General features: G+C 45.2%; 1 protein-coding gene across 1 annotated transcript in view; it reads right to left on the reverse strand.

Annotated features, from left to right (window-relative positions):
* Positions 1-14,713, reverse strand: part of GBX1 (gastrulation brain homeobox 1) — a 214,960-nt gene that overhangs the window by 170,498 nt on the left and 29,749 nt on the right. The window lies entirely within an intron of this gene.

Below are 14,713 nucleotides of genomic sequence, written 5' to 3' on the forward strand. Positions count from 1 at the left end.
ACTGGGCGTGTTCAAGTCTTTAATTTTTGCTAACCCCAGACAGGATGTCTGCTCAATAGTGTCATTTAAGAAAATCATTTGCACAGGAATCAGGCATGCCCGAAACAAAGCCTCCTTACCCTGTATCTGCCAGTCTTGTGTTCCCCATACACTTTTCAAATAAATAGTGTTTTTCCAATATTCGTAACCCTCAAGCGAGAGCCGGGAAACAAAGGGATCTGAATAAATCAGTTTTGTATCTGTTAGCAAAAGTTTTCTAATTTGTGCTGGAGGTATTTTAAAATAATACGACTCTGCTTTTCTTGTATCATGCCCGGAAAAGTATGTAAATTTATCGCTGTAGTACTTTGGACTTCCCACCTGTGGTGTCGAACAGTGTTCCCACTGTGTATAGTTCAAGAGAGGCCTGTATCTAGTTGCACGGTGTAGGTAGTGATGTCCCCAATTGTTATAGCAGAACATTTCCCCATAATTCATTGTATAATCATATACATCATCACTTCCAAAAGCGGAATAGTCCTTCATTTCAGCTAGCATGGAATCAACTGTTTGGACATCCCAATCATCAGAGACAACATTAGGTGTAATAACATCAGACATTGAAATTTTGAACACGTAAGGTATCTGAATAATCTCTGTAGGCCCGTATATATCGAATGGAACTTTGTCCCACACAATCCCATCAGTAATTGGTATAGCTGTAATATTGACAGGGGACAAATCTCGTCTGACCTTATGTGAAGAATGATGTGGTGTTAAAATTTCATCAACAGGCTCCACAGAGGAGCGATCAGGAATATAGTGACCATTAACCAGCAAAAAGAAAACAGTCACAAAACCAATCCATAAAAATAATGCAATAAATGTCAAACAGAACCATAGATAGTTCCATGGGTAGATCAAATAGTTCTTTTTAAGCCATCGATACAGCTTACTACTTTTTGAAAGTTTGTCAGACACAGTTGAGGAGGAATCCGAAGAAAAATCATCAATGTCAATGAAATAGCCAGAGGAAGTCTCTGCAAACACAGGACCCGCTGAATTCTGATCCACCGCTCGTGGAGGTTCCTGATAAACAACGTCATTAGTCGTGGAAGTGTTCGTGTAAAATACAGCCAAATCTTGAAGCGGGGTGGTCACCGAAGATGTGACTGGAACCAACAAAAGTTCATTTTCCGCCCTCCCCATGGTCGAGGAAGTGTCTGGAACAGCAGTTGACATAGTTGCATAGTCAGTAGAAGTGATGTTCATCCTACTATGTAGATGGATGTCCTGTTGGGTAGTGAGAGGGGATCGGGAACCACCCAAGGGACCTCCTGGTCTACTGCGGAGAATCGGCCACATGGTGTAATTTGATGTCATCAATGGAGATGAATCTATTCGATTTAGAACCAGACAATGGTGGTAGGATGACAGTCCTGGTGCCTTTTATTCCCAAGACTGGTACAGGTGCTCTGTATGATGGACCGAACTCCTTTTTCACAGCGATCTTCTCACAAACCAGATCCCCAATGTTAGGAATCCAGCCAGTCAAAGTTTTCGCCAATTCCCTTATTCCTAAGGTGGCAGCACTTGCAGATGATTTATCATCACAAAATTATTGAAGCTCCTGTAAAACAGTGAGACGTTCATTTATGTCAAATGGCGTTTCTGCTGCCACCATACCAGGGGCATCAAGATCGGGGACATACATAGGTATCCCAAAGAGAACCTCATATGGAGACTTACCCCCCAAGGACCGTCTTGGCAGATTATTCAGTGCTCTCTGGAGCCCATATAGGTGGTGTAACCAACTGCGGCCTGAACCTAATACTCGAGCTGTTAAGGACTGCTTTAGATCACGATTCCGCCTCTCCACGACCAAATTTCCCTCGGGATGGTATGGTGAGGAGTAATGGAGTTCAACACCCATCGTCCCCATGGTGTCCCTGAATGCTTTAGAGGCAAATGCAGGGCCCTGGTCCGAATGGAATGCTGCAACCGCATATGTACCGATAAAGATCAGCAAATCTTTTATAACAGTCCGGGCGTCAGCCGACCGCTGTGGCCATACCCACAGGAATCTAGAACAGGAATCCACAACCACTAAAATGTATTTGTATGCACCATCAGGCTGTAAGGGACCACAATGGTCTAGGTACACACACTGGAGTGGCTTGTCTGACACTAAGAGGGATGTCTGCGGAGGGCGTTCGATATTAGAGCCCTTAATCTGCTGGCAAATGTCACAGCAAAGGACATACTGTTTAGTCCGTCTGCATAGACCAAGCCACCAGTATCGTTGCTGTAGAATTGTTATTGTGGCCTGTATACCAGAATGTGCAGAAGCGACACCCTCATGTGCGGCTGTAATCAGCTCTAATCTCTGGTCTTCATTGGGGATCACTCGATCACCAACCCCAGGAATTGTTGTATTAGCAACATTCTGTGCACTGATATGGTAAGTATAGTTTGTAGGGTAACCTTTCGGAAGGGTCTTGCCTGCAGCCGAAGCTTTAACGGCAATCAGTATTTCATTATCCAATCTCGTCCGAGAACGAGTCACTGCAGCCACAGAAGCCGTAGCTACTGATGCTTTGGCCGCTTCATCAGCCAATGTATTGCCGGCAACATGTATCCCCGCACGTTGGTGTCCTAATGTATGTACTACATGGACACATGGTAGCTTATCCCTAAGATCGGCCACCCTTCCCCACAACATTTTGTGTTTAATGGTGTTTCCTTTAGAATCCCTAAACCCGTTCAGTTTCCAATGATTGAGATATTCATTGTAGGACTGGACGCATTAATATGAATCACAGACTATCAAAGTCTGGCTTCCTGCCTCAGCATGTTCGAGCACCAGAAGAAGAGCCTTAAGCTCAGCCAACTGGGCTGTGCAGTCCCCTAAGGTCTGCGTGTAGGTATTGTGAGGGTGGAAAACTCCATCTTCCATCACTCCACACAAGGCTGCGCAAGCTGCTGAGTATTGATGTTTAGTACCTACAGCCGGTTGTGCTGATCCGTCAGTATAAATAATAGTATTATAACTGTCTAGTGGCAAGATATTTAGAGGAGCGGGGTACTCCTGTTCATACTGGAGAAATTCTTGTGTCTGAAGCCTTGGGTCAAATACATAATCAACATCAGTGGCAGTCAGAGACGTGGCCCATTGAATCCAGCGTGGATGTAATGCCTTAGCGTTCGGAACGCTCGCTTTGGTGACAGCCTCTAAGGCCGGCACCGGGGAGACAACAATAATGCGTTTCCCCTGGGCAAGTGGCCTCTTTTTTATGACGGCCATCTGAACCGCTATCAGAATCTTTTCTGTAGGTGCAAAACATTTTTCAGCATTTGAATACAAATGTGATTTATATGCTATCGGCACTGTGTCATCCTCATTAAAGGTGACATAAGTAAATCCAAGGGCACCAGCAATTATTCTGATGACCAAATTTGTTTTATTGTCACGTGTGTGTAAGTGTTTCGCTTCTAGCATGTCCCGTTGCATATCTCTAAGGATGTGTGTGTGTTCAATCATCCATCGCCTGCTAGAAAAATTGGGCTGAATTAAGTCATAAAGTGGCTTGATGCGTTCTGCATAATCTGGAATGTATGTTCTGCCAAAATTGAAGAAACCCAGTAATGACTGTAATTTCTTAAGTGTGTTCGGAGGCTGTAGTTGAGCACACTTTTCTAGGAAGTGCGGGCCAGGCTCTTCCCCTCGTTCGATAGCTCATATCCCAGGAACAATACACTAAGAAAGGCTATCATGCTTTTCTTAAAATTAAATTTATAACCGAGGTCTGCAAATCCCAAAATTATCCGATCGACCCTTGCAAGATGAATGTCGAGGGCGTCGTCAGTGAGATAGATATCATCCACATAGGACAATGCATCGGAATCAAGCTCGTGCAAAATTGATGTTACATGGGCTGAAAACAGGCCTGGGCTATTTTTATAGCCTTGAGGTAAACGACAAAAGCGTTTCTGAGAGCCAAATGAAAATGTACTTAGGTCTCTACTTTCATGCGCTAAATTCTGGCCGAAAAATCCATTAGATATATCCAATGTAGTTTTATATTTTTTACGCACTATATTGTTTATCAGTGCTGTGTTGTGTGAATTTTGTATAGCATATGTGCGTGTATGACTATTTAAGTGTCTATAATCAACCACTATTCTATATGAATGATCTGGCTTTGCAATGGGGAATAGTGGATTATTCATTGCCGATGTACAGGGCTCAATTACCCCCTGGTACTCAAGTTGTGATAGTATCTCCTTCACCGGAGCTTTCGCTTCATGTTTAACAGGGTATTGTGGCTGCGGTTGGGGTGTAGACCTAACGGGAATAACATGACAAGGAGACTCCTTGTCCCAACCGACATGATTGCAATATAGCGCAGGTGCTTGCGCTAAAGCCCATTCAGCAGCATAGGCGTCTTTTGCTGCTTCTGGAACAAGATCGGAGAAAGAAGGCAAAATGACATCTTCCCCATGCGGGAGCTTGCGGACGTGTTCAGGTGGCCAGTCTCTCTCGGCCAATAGGATATCACTAGTAAGTTCATCCCAAAATATTACACTAATAGTGCGTCTCACGTCTCCCTCTATCTGAATTGACAAATCATAAACCCTATCGGGTGGAAGAACGCGGCCATCCGTTGTCTCAACCGCGATGTAGTCGCTAGTTGCTGTCGCATCCAGATGATCTATCAGACTCTGGCGACATATCGTGACCTCTGCCGCGCTGTCCAACAGAGTCACGGCCCACTTCTTGTTCCTCAACAGTGTTCTCAATACTACTGGCAGTTTTGACTGTCAGTGCTGCCACCTTTTTCTTTTCAAACTGTGGCTTTTGCTGAGGAGTCTTTTCTTCTTTTTTAATGGTAGACTGTGGTGAGTCTTTCTTCTCTTTCAAGTATTCCGGACGTTGATCTTGACGGCCCCCTCTTTCGCTACGTTTATCCGGTGCGTCCTGAAAGGAACGAGAGGGACGTGAATCAGTATATCTGTCTGGAGGTCTAATGTGCTCCCTATTTCTGAGATTATACCTCCTTTCGGAGTACTCCGGATGTGGAGAATCAGCTCTCTTATTTCTTCTTTCTTTGAAATCTTTTTGTTTGTCCCAGCGCTTCTTAGAGCCCTCCCAAACTATCCCGTCCTATACTAGTATAGGTATCGGAAATTATTTTCGGTAGCTGTCTCTCTTGTTCCATATTTGGAGTTTCCCGGAGACGCTGGCGTATTGCCAGTGCCACCACTTCCCCTTTAATATTACTCAGTATTATCGAGGAGACGGCGTCAAAGTTACGCACCAATTTCATCCCCAGATCCAGGGCCGGTGCAGCCCCATGTTCATTTTGTATTTGTTTTAACACTTCCGGTAAATTGGCAAGTGTCGGGGTACCATGTGTGGTAGTATACACGGCAGCGAAGACTGTACCCCATGTGGCACAGTCATCCACCGAGGGAACCATCCCAAACGGCAAGCACATAGTGAGCAATCTATGTTTTTCCTGTGGTCCCGTATGGGGAAACACAGCTTCCAGCTGATTAGTTTTCTGGGCTATCCAGAACGGTATTTTTTCCCACTCTGTGGGCACCTCACCCATAATAGTATGCACTGTTTGTCGATTAATCCCAGTAGCCAATTGATAACCCCCAGCTACTGGCGGTGCTGGACGCGCTGGTGTTGTGTTCAATGTTCGCATTACGAACTGAACCAATCTTCTATATAATGCCACTAATTCATTATACAAAACTCGTAAATCTGCTATCGGCATATTCTGTATGCCTGGGTGAGGTGTATATGTGGCAAACATAGGCCACATAGGTCCCTCATTACTTAAAGGACCTAGCCTCACTCTCCGTAGTACATGTGGTAGGGCGCCTTCAAAGCAGTTCTGATGCTCTTGATATGTGAGCGAAATTTCATGATACTGGTATGATTCGTACCGTACAGGTACGTTCGCAACTTCATATGTGTGAAATGTGTGCGTTCGTTGGTCAACCTCAGGAAAGGTGACCCAACAGTAAAATGTTTCTGTTTGGTATGCTTTAGTTGCCTCTATTATCAGAGTAACATCCCCGCCCTCTTCTGTAAGGCCATGCGCTAATAAATGTTGTGTAAGTGCATGTCTAGCATTCGCAGGAATGTCTATGGTATTAGCCATAGTTGTTTAGAGAAACGGAACACCAAATAGGGGAAGTTTGTTCCTTTTTATGAGTTCGAGCTCGAACAACCTACAGCTTAATTAGGTGTTACCTGTTCAGCTGAGGAGGATTCTCCCAAAGACCACGGACGTCTCCGTATAACGGTACTTAGGGTACCTGTTGTCTGTGAGACAGTGATAGTCAGGGTATCCGTAAATTAGTGCCTAAACACCATTGTTGCTGGCTCCATGTTGTAGTTTGGACTCTTGCTCTGAGCAAGCCTGCTGGTTTAAGGAGGACAGTACTTTTGTTTGTAGGCGACTGAGTCTTTCCTACAACAAGTCGCAACTGTTGTCCCAACCTTACCGGCTCACTAGCAGTACCTCACCAGAAACACAATAGTAAAAGGTGATTTATGGCAGTCGCTTACGCACGGACTCAAAGTAAGATATCTCAGGGTATGTCGTGGTTAAACGGAGATTACCCTTTTCTCACAGATATATTATGTCTCATACAAACACAGGCAATGACACAGATGCAGTAAAGTTACAATAGTTTTTATTTAACATAACTGCAATTTGCGATAAGTTGCATGGACTGCAATGATTAGGATAATGAATATAGCAAGTAACAGTATTGTGAAGAAGAGAGTCATTGTTATGAAGACCCCCACCATTTTGCAATACATGAAAAAGATATATAAGATGGAATATGCCCTATTAGCCTCATGTGAATAGGCCTAACCTCCTACCTAAAGGAGAGCTGGGTTCGCTAAACCTAATCTGCCAAAGCTGTGTCCATGAGAGGAGCCCCCAACCCTTGTGACCTTGGAATGAGGTCTCTATCTCAGACTCCGTAGGGACACGAAGACTGGGTCAGCGTCAAGACGACTGCAGCATCGGTATCAGCGATGGTGGCGATGTCCTCTGGTCGGAATCCCTCTGATTATCTGTCTAAAGTGTGATGTATTTATACAGATCTACAAGGTCACCTGACGTAGGTGTATTCCAAAACAATAGATAACAGGCATGCTTGGGACGGCAATTAATATCAACAATCCCTCGAAAGTATAGAGAGGGAAAATCCCTAAGTGTGAACACCTACTGTTTGTTTGTCTTTGGTGCTTGATCTTGACGCCTTGGCACGGTGACACTGATAATGTAACTCATAACAAGTGGCCTAACTATAAACAAGGCAGCCATCTTAGAAGAAATAAATAATTAAATGGGCTAAGACAGAGCAAGCTAAGTAGGTTAAAAGTCACTAGGTGACGGGGGCACCAGTCTACAAGCCAGCGGCTAAGCTAACTCATGCTATCCCATTAAAACGAACTAGGATTCACTACAGGGCATCCCTGAGCTACTTTAGCAAAAACAATAATCACAAGTGCAGCCATCATTTATGTGAGGCACACTAGACTCAGGTTGGTCATCACCAATAAAAGATGAGGCCAAGGAACTGTAAAAGAGTGTATTTTAAGAAGACTGTGCTAGGAGAGTGTGTGCCGGAAAGCGTTGAAGGCTGTAGAGTGAGAGGCGCTGTGTTCTGCAACATAAGTAGCATAACTAGAAGATGAGGCCCCTTCAAGCTCCTGCAACATCACAACCTCTTCTTCGTCCTCCATCTTGTACAGCACAAACATTAAAACACTGTAAGAAAAGTATTATTTATGAGATAAATAATTTTCTGCTGCCATCTAATGCTGAAAATGCTGGGGTATACGGTTTCAACTGTGAAGCACGATTTTCAATTTGGCGGGTTTTCATCCTCAATAATCTGTTAAAACCAAAAAGTGGGAACCCTAAATTGAAACTTGCACAGTAAAGTCAATTTAACAGGTACATATATCACAGTAGACTCTGCTGGCTCATTTTCACATCATAGTGCAATGCTCTGATTCACACAAAAGAGGCCTTTCTGTTCAAGTTCTGCCAATGACATCATCAGTGCATGAGTTTTGATAAATCAAACGCTGCATAATGTTTTTAAGGTTAGTGCAAAGCTGTGCTGTAAATGTTATTGCAGTGTGGTTCAGTCTGTCTTTTAGTAAATTGAGCTGCAAGCACTTTTGTTTTTGAACATTGACTGCTTTAGTTTACCCTGGGATTCTCATGCCCCACTTCAAAGGGGCACACAGAATGTACGCCACCTCTATGTGATATACTGTCAATGCACCTTGTAACATTCCCTTTGCCTCTATGCCCAAGTCTGTAATATTGTGCTGGTGCAATAGCAAAGGATTTTCTAATTTGCTTGGAGCCACACCACATGCAAACGTGGGAACTCATCGACATTTAGTGGGAGCGCAATCGCTATAATTTGAATAGCAGAAAAGGCTGGGCAAGCAATTATGTCTAGTCCTGTAATATAAAAGTGCCCTTAGTGTGCAAAAAGCAGACGTGCAAAACGATGTGCGTTGCACTGGCTCTTTTCAGACAGTTTACTGGACTGGCAAAATGTACATTTCCATTACTCAACAAAACATGAGGCCCTGTGTCCCCTAATATCAAAAGACTCATGCTTTGTAAAATATACTAATAACTACTAGACTCAAAATAGCATGAGACGAAGGGAAGAGGTGAGTGCCCAGGAAGAGGGTGGCAGCCTCAGTAGAATGCCACATCAATCAACCCCACAAGGCCGATGCTGCAGCTCTGGGGAATAGTGTGATTTTCCCACGGTGGACAAATAAACAGGCTGCGTTTGCAGGGCCCACTGACACCCTCTAGAAAGCTGATTCAGCCTTCAAGCAATGCAGGGCCTCGTGGCATAAGAGGAAGTGGCAAGATGGAGCATAACATCCGCACTTGTCTTACTCCAGTTATTTATAATTTCAAAAGCATTTAAAAAACAAGTCCGTCCACACTTGGTCAGGGATAAATCTTGGCCGCTTTTATTGTTATAGACACCTGTGTAATTGCCTGTTAGTCTTCACATTCAGTTACTATGGCAAGGTCTTAATTTCACTGCCAATAGACAACGTAATTACATTGACACACTAACTAAACATATTTGTCTGTTTCATAATTCAAGAACAATCAATTTTACTACAAAGTTACAAAAATTAATAAATGCAGTCATTGATCGGCCTTTGAGTCCTGGCCTCTGTTTGTCCTGTCTCTTTGACCCATTTTTGTCTGTAGGCAATTTCACATTTTGTTTTTGAGGGGGGCTTAATCGATGGAGTTCGTTTTACCATCTTTCTCCGAGGGAGTAGCTTCAACTTTTTGGATTAGGCCCAACTCGCTACCTGACGTATGTCTGTGCCCTGCCATCTGTCCTGGCAGGTCTGGGTTGCGAGCGCCGTGTTCCGCTTACTCCCCTTAGCCGGCCTCTTCTCACCCTGCCGTAAGGCATCCCCAGGTGAGTGGCCTTCCATCTGCACACTGCCTTACTAAGTGTGCCTAGTGATAATTTTGGTAAAACATCCTTTAAATTCCGCCTGCCCCTTCTGTCTGTCTGGCATCGGGTGGGAGGGTGGATTTTCTTCCTTCTGGCTTGGCGCGCAGTCCTGGTTTGTCCTCTGTCTGTTTGCTGGCTGTGGGACAGCGTGCTCCCTTAAATGCCCCCCCGTACCCATTGCATGCGAATACCTGTTTCCTCAGTCCTGGTTTGTCCTCTGTCCATTTGCTGGCTGTGGGTCAGCGCGCTCCCTTAAATGTCCCCCTGTACCCATTGCATGCGAATACCTGTTTCCTCATTGGGGGGTTTGAATGATTCAAACCCCCCCATTGGTCTTACTTTGTTTTATCGCGCCCTTTCCCCCAACTATGTTTTATTGCGAGGGGGTGGAGGGGAAGCGTCGCCTTTGCATAGGGGCGACATTTGCCAAAAACCGGTCTGACCGGTCCCTTCCGGGTCCAAGGCGGCCGTTATGGCGCCGGCCCGTTATGCCCCTTTTAGGGGCGGCCTTTGGTTGTACTGTAACACTGTACCACCAAGAGCCCTCACAAGTGTGACACGGTGCTACAATTTAGGGCTACATTCCCTGCAGCACTTGCTGCTGGAATAGGTGGAGACGGCCGGAGACGGTCCGAGGGCGGGGTTTGGGACACCAGCGGAACCACGGCAGCACTGTGCATAGTCTGAGAAGGCTGTCAATGGCGGCTATCGTGAATGGACTAGTACGCTGAAAGTTCTGAGAAGGTATGCAAGAGGCACTTGAAGGAGTGAAAGGCTGCTTTCAAAGTCACCAACCAATGCTTAATGCTCAGTGCATTCCCATGTCTAACTACCACTGCCTTGAACAAAACAAAAAAAACACAAAGACAAATACAGAATAGAGACCAGTAACTGCAGATGGCACAAATTAATTGGTCACGTGTTTTTGAACAAACTTGCTGACCCTTCGCACCTCAAGGGAAAGAAATATTAAATCCCTTCCAGACCACAGGGGTTAAAAGTTGCATCATTCTCAATTAACGGACGGTTTGGCCCACAGGCCCTATGTTGAATGCAATCTACACTGAAGACACAAAACAAGACATTGAAGTCAGAATACAATGAATTAATGGATGCGAACTAAACTGATATCGAGATCAGTGCAGGAACTGATTTCGATATCAGTTTAGTTTTGCAGGAACACAAGCCTTGCTAACATCAATGTCAAATGTATAGAATAAAATCATTAAATTGTTGACAGAGATTCCTTCAATAGGAAGACTTCTTTCGAACTAGCTCTTGCAAGGAACTAAAGACAGTCTTGCACAGGTTGAACAAAAAAATAGAAACATCAATGGACTGGGAACAAGACTATTGGTGTATGCAACAAAAATCAGTGACCTAGAGGACAGAAACCCCCAAGACTACCTCAATTTCTCCATAATTGTGGAATATTTGGAATGCAATCACATGAACACCTTTTTGCTCAGCTTCCTTCTAGAACTTATCAAACTAAGTTTCAACCCACTGTTAGAATTACAAACATTTTAAAGAATTAGGTCTGGATGTCTGGTAAGAAGCGGGTAAGTTAAGATGTAGGTCTTGTGCACACGGTGTCACTGGAACCAAACTATAGCTGGCTTGTGAGCCCTAACTAGGGCGCAACTGGTCCTGGATTTCTTGTGTTTTGGTTCATGGAGGTTCTGTCCTGGCAGTTCGGGCAGGACTGTTCCCACTGGCGCAGCGTCAAGACTGATTTGCACATGGATGGGTCCAAACTGAGATGGCGTGGTGTGCAAAATAACGGTGATTGAGATGCGGCCCAAGTAATTACCAGTGGCCGAGATTCATTCAGTCCTTCATTCTATCAATCACTTTTTGTGTACCTTTATGTGGGAACAAAGGTTGCAGGTATGTTATGGCTTGCTTTCTCAGGCATTAACATATGAGATACATTGTCACGGAGGAAAAGCATATGAAGACCACAGGATTTTCTCGCAGGAAACCGGGCAACAGCAGAGAATATTCTGGCACTCTGCACACATCTGAAGAAACTGGCCATTTGCTACGGCCTATCAGACCTCACCACCATGCTAGTAACTCAGAGCAAACTATTTACGAAATATGAGGACCCTGGCCAGCTTGAAGGATTCCTCTAGACTGCAATGAGTGGGGAACGTCCAAAAAGACAGTAAATTACTGATCAACTTTGATCCAAAAAGATGTAGCTGCACCGGAAATTCACAAGGAATAATGCAGCAGCTGGTGGAAGTGACAAGACAATGGTCTGTGAGGTTAAATTTGAAAAACCTAACCAACCATCCTCATGCAAAAACGAAGTCAAGTTCTCCACTGAAACCATTGTAATGGACCACATGGTACCACATCCTCCAGATAAGATAACATATCAATATGTTGTTGCAAGTTAATAGTGCTCTAAAATAAGAGGTATAGGCAGGGCATCTGTAAGCACTTTGACCTCAGTTCCAAAGCTGTCAAGATGAAACCATAAAGCTCCAGAACTAGAAGGCGGTGGGTATCCAACCACACTGCACAAGAGATAAACATCTGTTGATTTCAAGTACCCCCATACTCTTCACAATGTCCTAGGCCTGGTACCGGGCACACGTTACACAAAGGGAAAACAGCAACATTTACATAGGTGCCCACATATGGAGTAATAACAGCATAAGGATTGGAGGGATGGAACTGATATGATCGGATTTTTAATTTAAAAGCATTATTAAAACAGACTGACTACTTGTAGATGGTGAAATGAAACCATTCGCGGCAGCACAAGCCGAGCTCGAACCCCCAACCAATTTTAGACCATCAACAGTTACCCCCTTGTCTCAAAAGAGTACGGAGTCCACATCTTGTTGATCTCCCAGAATCCTCAATTCTGAAATATTTACACACTTGGGGCACATACAAAGGCGTGTTACTGGGGTTTCAAGTGATCATTACGAACCTTGTTTTCCCAGTCTTAAAATCGTAGCATTTGTCTCAATGTTTATAATGTAAATGCACAGGAGAGGACTAAATAGAGCTGATGTCAACCCCAACAAATGCCTGAGAGAAGCATGTCTGAAATTAGGTTACTTTAAAATCTTACAGAGGTGGCACTGGCCTTCCAAAAGGCTGGGCGAATGTGGGATACTTTCTGGAGTAACTTGTTGGAGATGCAATCACATAGACAGTAATATTATGCAATTACAAGTCGATGGCCAAGCGATGGAGACTAACTTGTGGGATGCAAAGTTACCACACCTTTCTTTGCTTGTTTCCCTCATTACTGGGCAGATGGAATTATACCCAGGTTTTATCGCACTTGATAATCACTTGAAATCCCATTATGGGCAAAAAAGGGAGTTTTTGGCTGGAACAGGATTAAAGATCAACTCGTGATCAACCACTTGGTGTTAACTTACCTCACACATCAGACTGCTATGCAGCCCCTAGAATCATGCTGTGACAGGACACAATTTAGAGGAACAATGAAGCCTCTAAACTGATCCGTCAGCAGTGCAGGTTACGAAGGGGCCATGAAGGACGAAGAGCACCTTGCACTTGGAACAAGAAGGATGTCAAAACTTTTCGAGGTCTACATCTCAGAAGTGGCTGGTCACGATTTTCCAATGAAAGAATATCACACCCTGCTAGGGGAAGCCACAGGACAGACTTGGGATACCGGGACACAACCATGATGAATACGATTGTTTGCCTCTGGTTCCCTTTCATCCTACTATAGCTCTGTAAAGTCAGACAAGTATACCCTTTCCACCCTTAACGCTCAAGGTAGAGAGGGTAAACAATCAAAGTCTTCTCAATGAGGTAGCATGGGGGAAATGACTCAGGACTAAGTAGTTCATTGCAATGTTCAGTGCTTGTCTTTAAGATTCCTAAATATCTGTAATCTTTAGAGGCCCCATCACCTGTAATGGTCCCATGCCCAGGCCTGGAATAGCCCAAGGGAATGGTATGGTCTAGCCAGTAGCACAGGTGCAAGTTCACTAAGATCAATCCATAGATCGGTTTGTGTGATATTGTGCTTAAAGAGTTCATGGTGATATTGCTATGCAGCCTTATGTTGCGTTAGGAGTGGCGTATTAGTCTGTGTTGTATAATACAGTTGTATGTTGCATAGTTATCACAAGGTGGAAGGGGTTTTGTCATAAGAGTATGCTGAGAATCAGCGGGCCCTGAGGTCCTTTTACTGGGGGAAGGCCCTATAGGCGTAATGATAATGCCAGATGCAGTTAGGTGGGTTCCTCACAATGGGTGCTCATGGGTGGGGAGCATGTGGAAGAAAAGTAGAATAAAGTTGCCCTCGGTATAGTAAAAGACAAAGGGGGTCATTACAACCCTGGCGGACGGTGTTAAAGCGGCGGTAAGACCGCCAACAGGCTGGCGGTCTTTTTTTTAGTATTATGACCATGGTGGTTACCGCCATGGTCATCCGCCGCTTCTCCATTCCGCCCGCTGGGCTGGAGACCTGGGTCTCCAGCCCGGCGGCTGTCACAATACCGCCGCCGGTATTTTGACCCGGCGTACCGCCGTGGATTTCCAGCGGTAGGAACCGCCATGAAATCCATGGCGGTAAGCACTATCAGTGCCAGGAAATTCCTTCCCTGGCACCACCCCCCACCCCCACCCGACTCCCTCCCCTACACCCCCCACCACCCCTGCGACCCCCCAAAGGTGGCAGGGCCCCCACCCCCAACATCACAGCACTCACACACACACACGACACGCACGCAGGCACCACCAACACACACACACACCGACATACATGCCTACATCCACACACTCAGTCAGACACGCACACCCATATACAGACATGCACGCACACATCCATAGACATACATACAGACATACACGCACTCATTCCCAAAACACGCAATACCCCCGCAAGCATACATGCACTCACACACCCCCTCTACATACACAGACGCACACCCCCATGCACCCACACACCACACAACACCCCCCCACCCCCTCCCCTAACGGACGATCGACTTACCTGTTCCGTCGATCCTCCCGGAGGGGACGGGAGCCATGGGGGCTGCTCCGCCGACACCACATCGCCAACAGAACACCGCCGCGCCGAATCACAGGACGTGATTCGCAGGGAGGTGTTCTGTTGGCGTGGCGGTGGAGGTGGAGCAACCTCCACTTCCCCGCCGCCCGCCATTAT

Source organism: Pleurodeles waltl, chromosome 10 (genome assembly GCF_031143425.1).
Source record: "Pleurodeles waltl isolate 20211129_DDA chromosome 10, aPleWal1.hap1.20221129, whole genome shotgun sequence".
Classification (NCBI taxonomy): Eukaryota; Metazoa; Chordata; class Amphibia; order Caudata; family Salamandridae; genus Pleurodeles; species Pleurodeles waltl.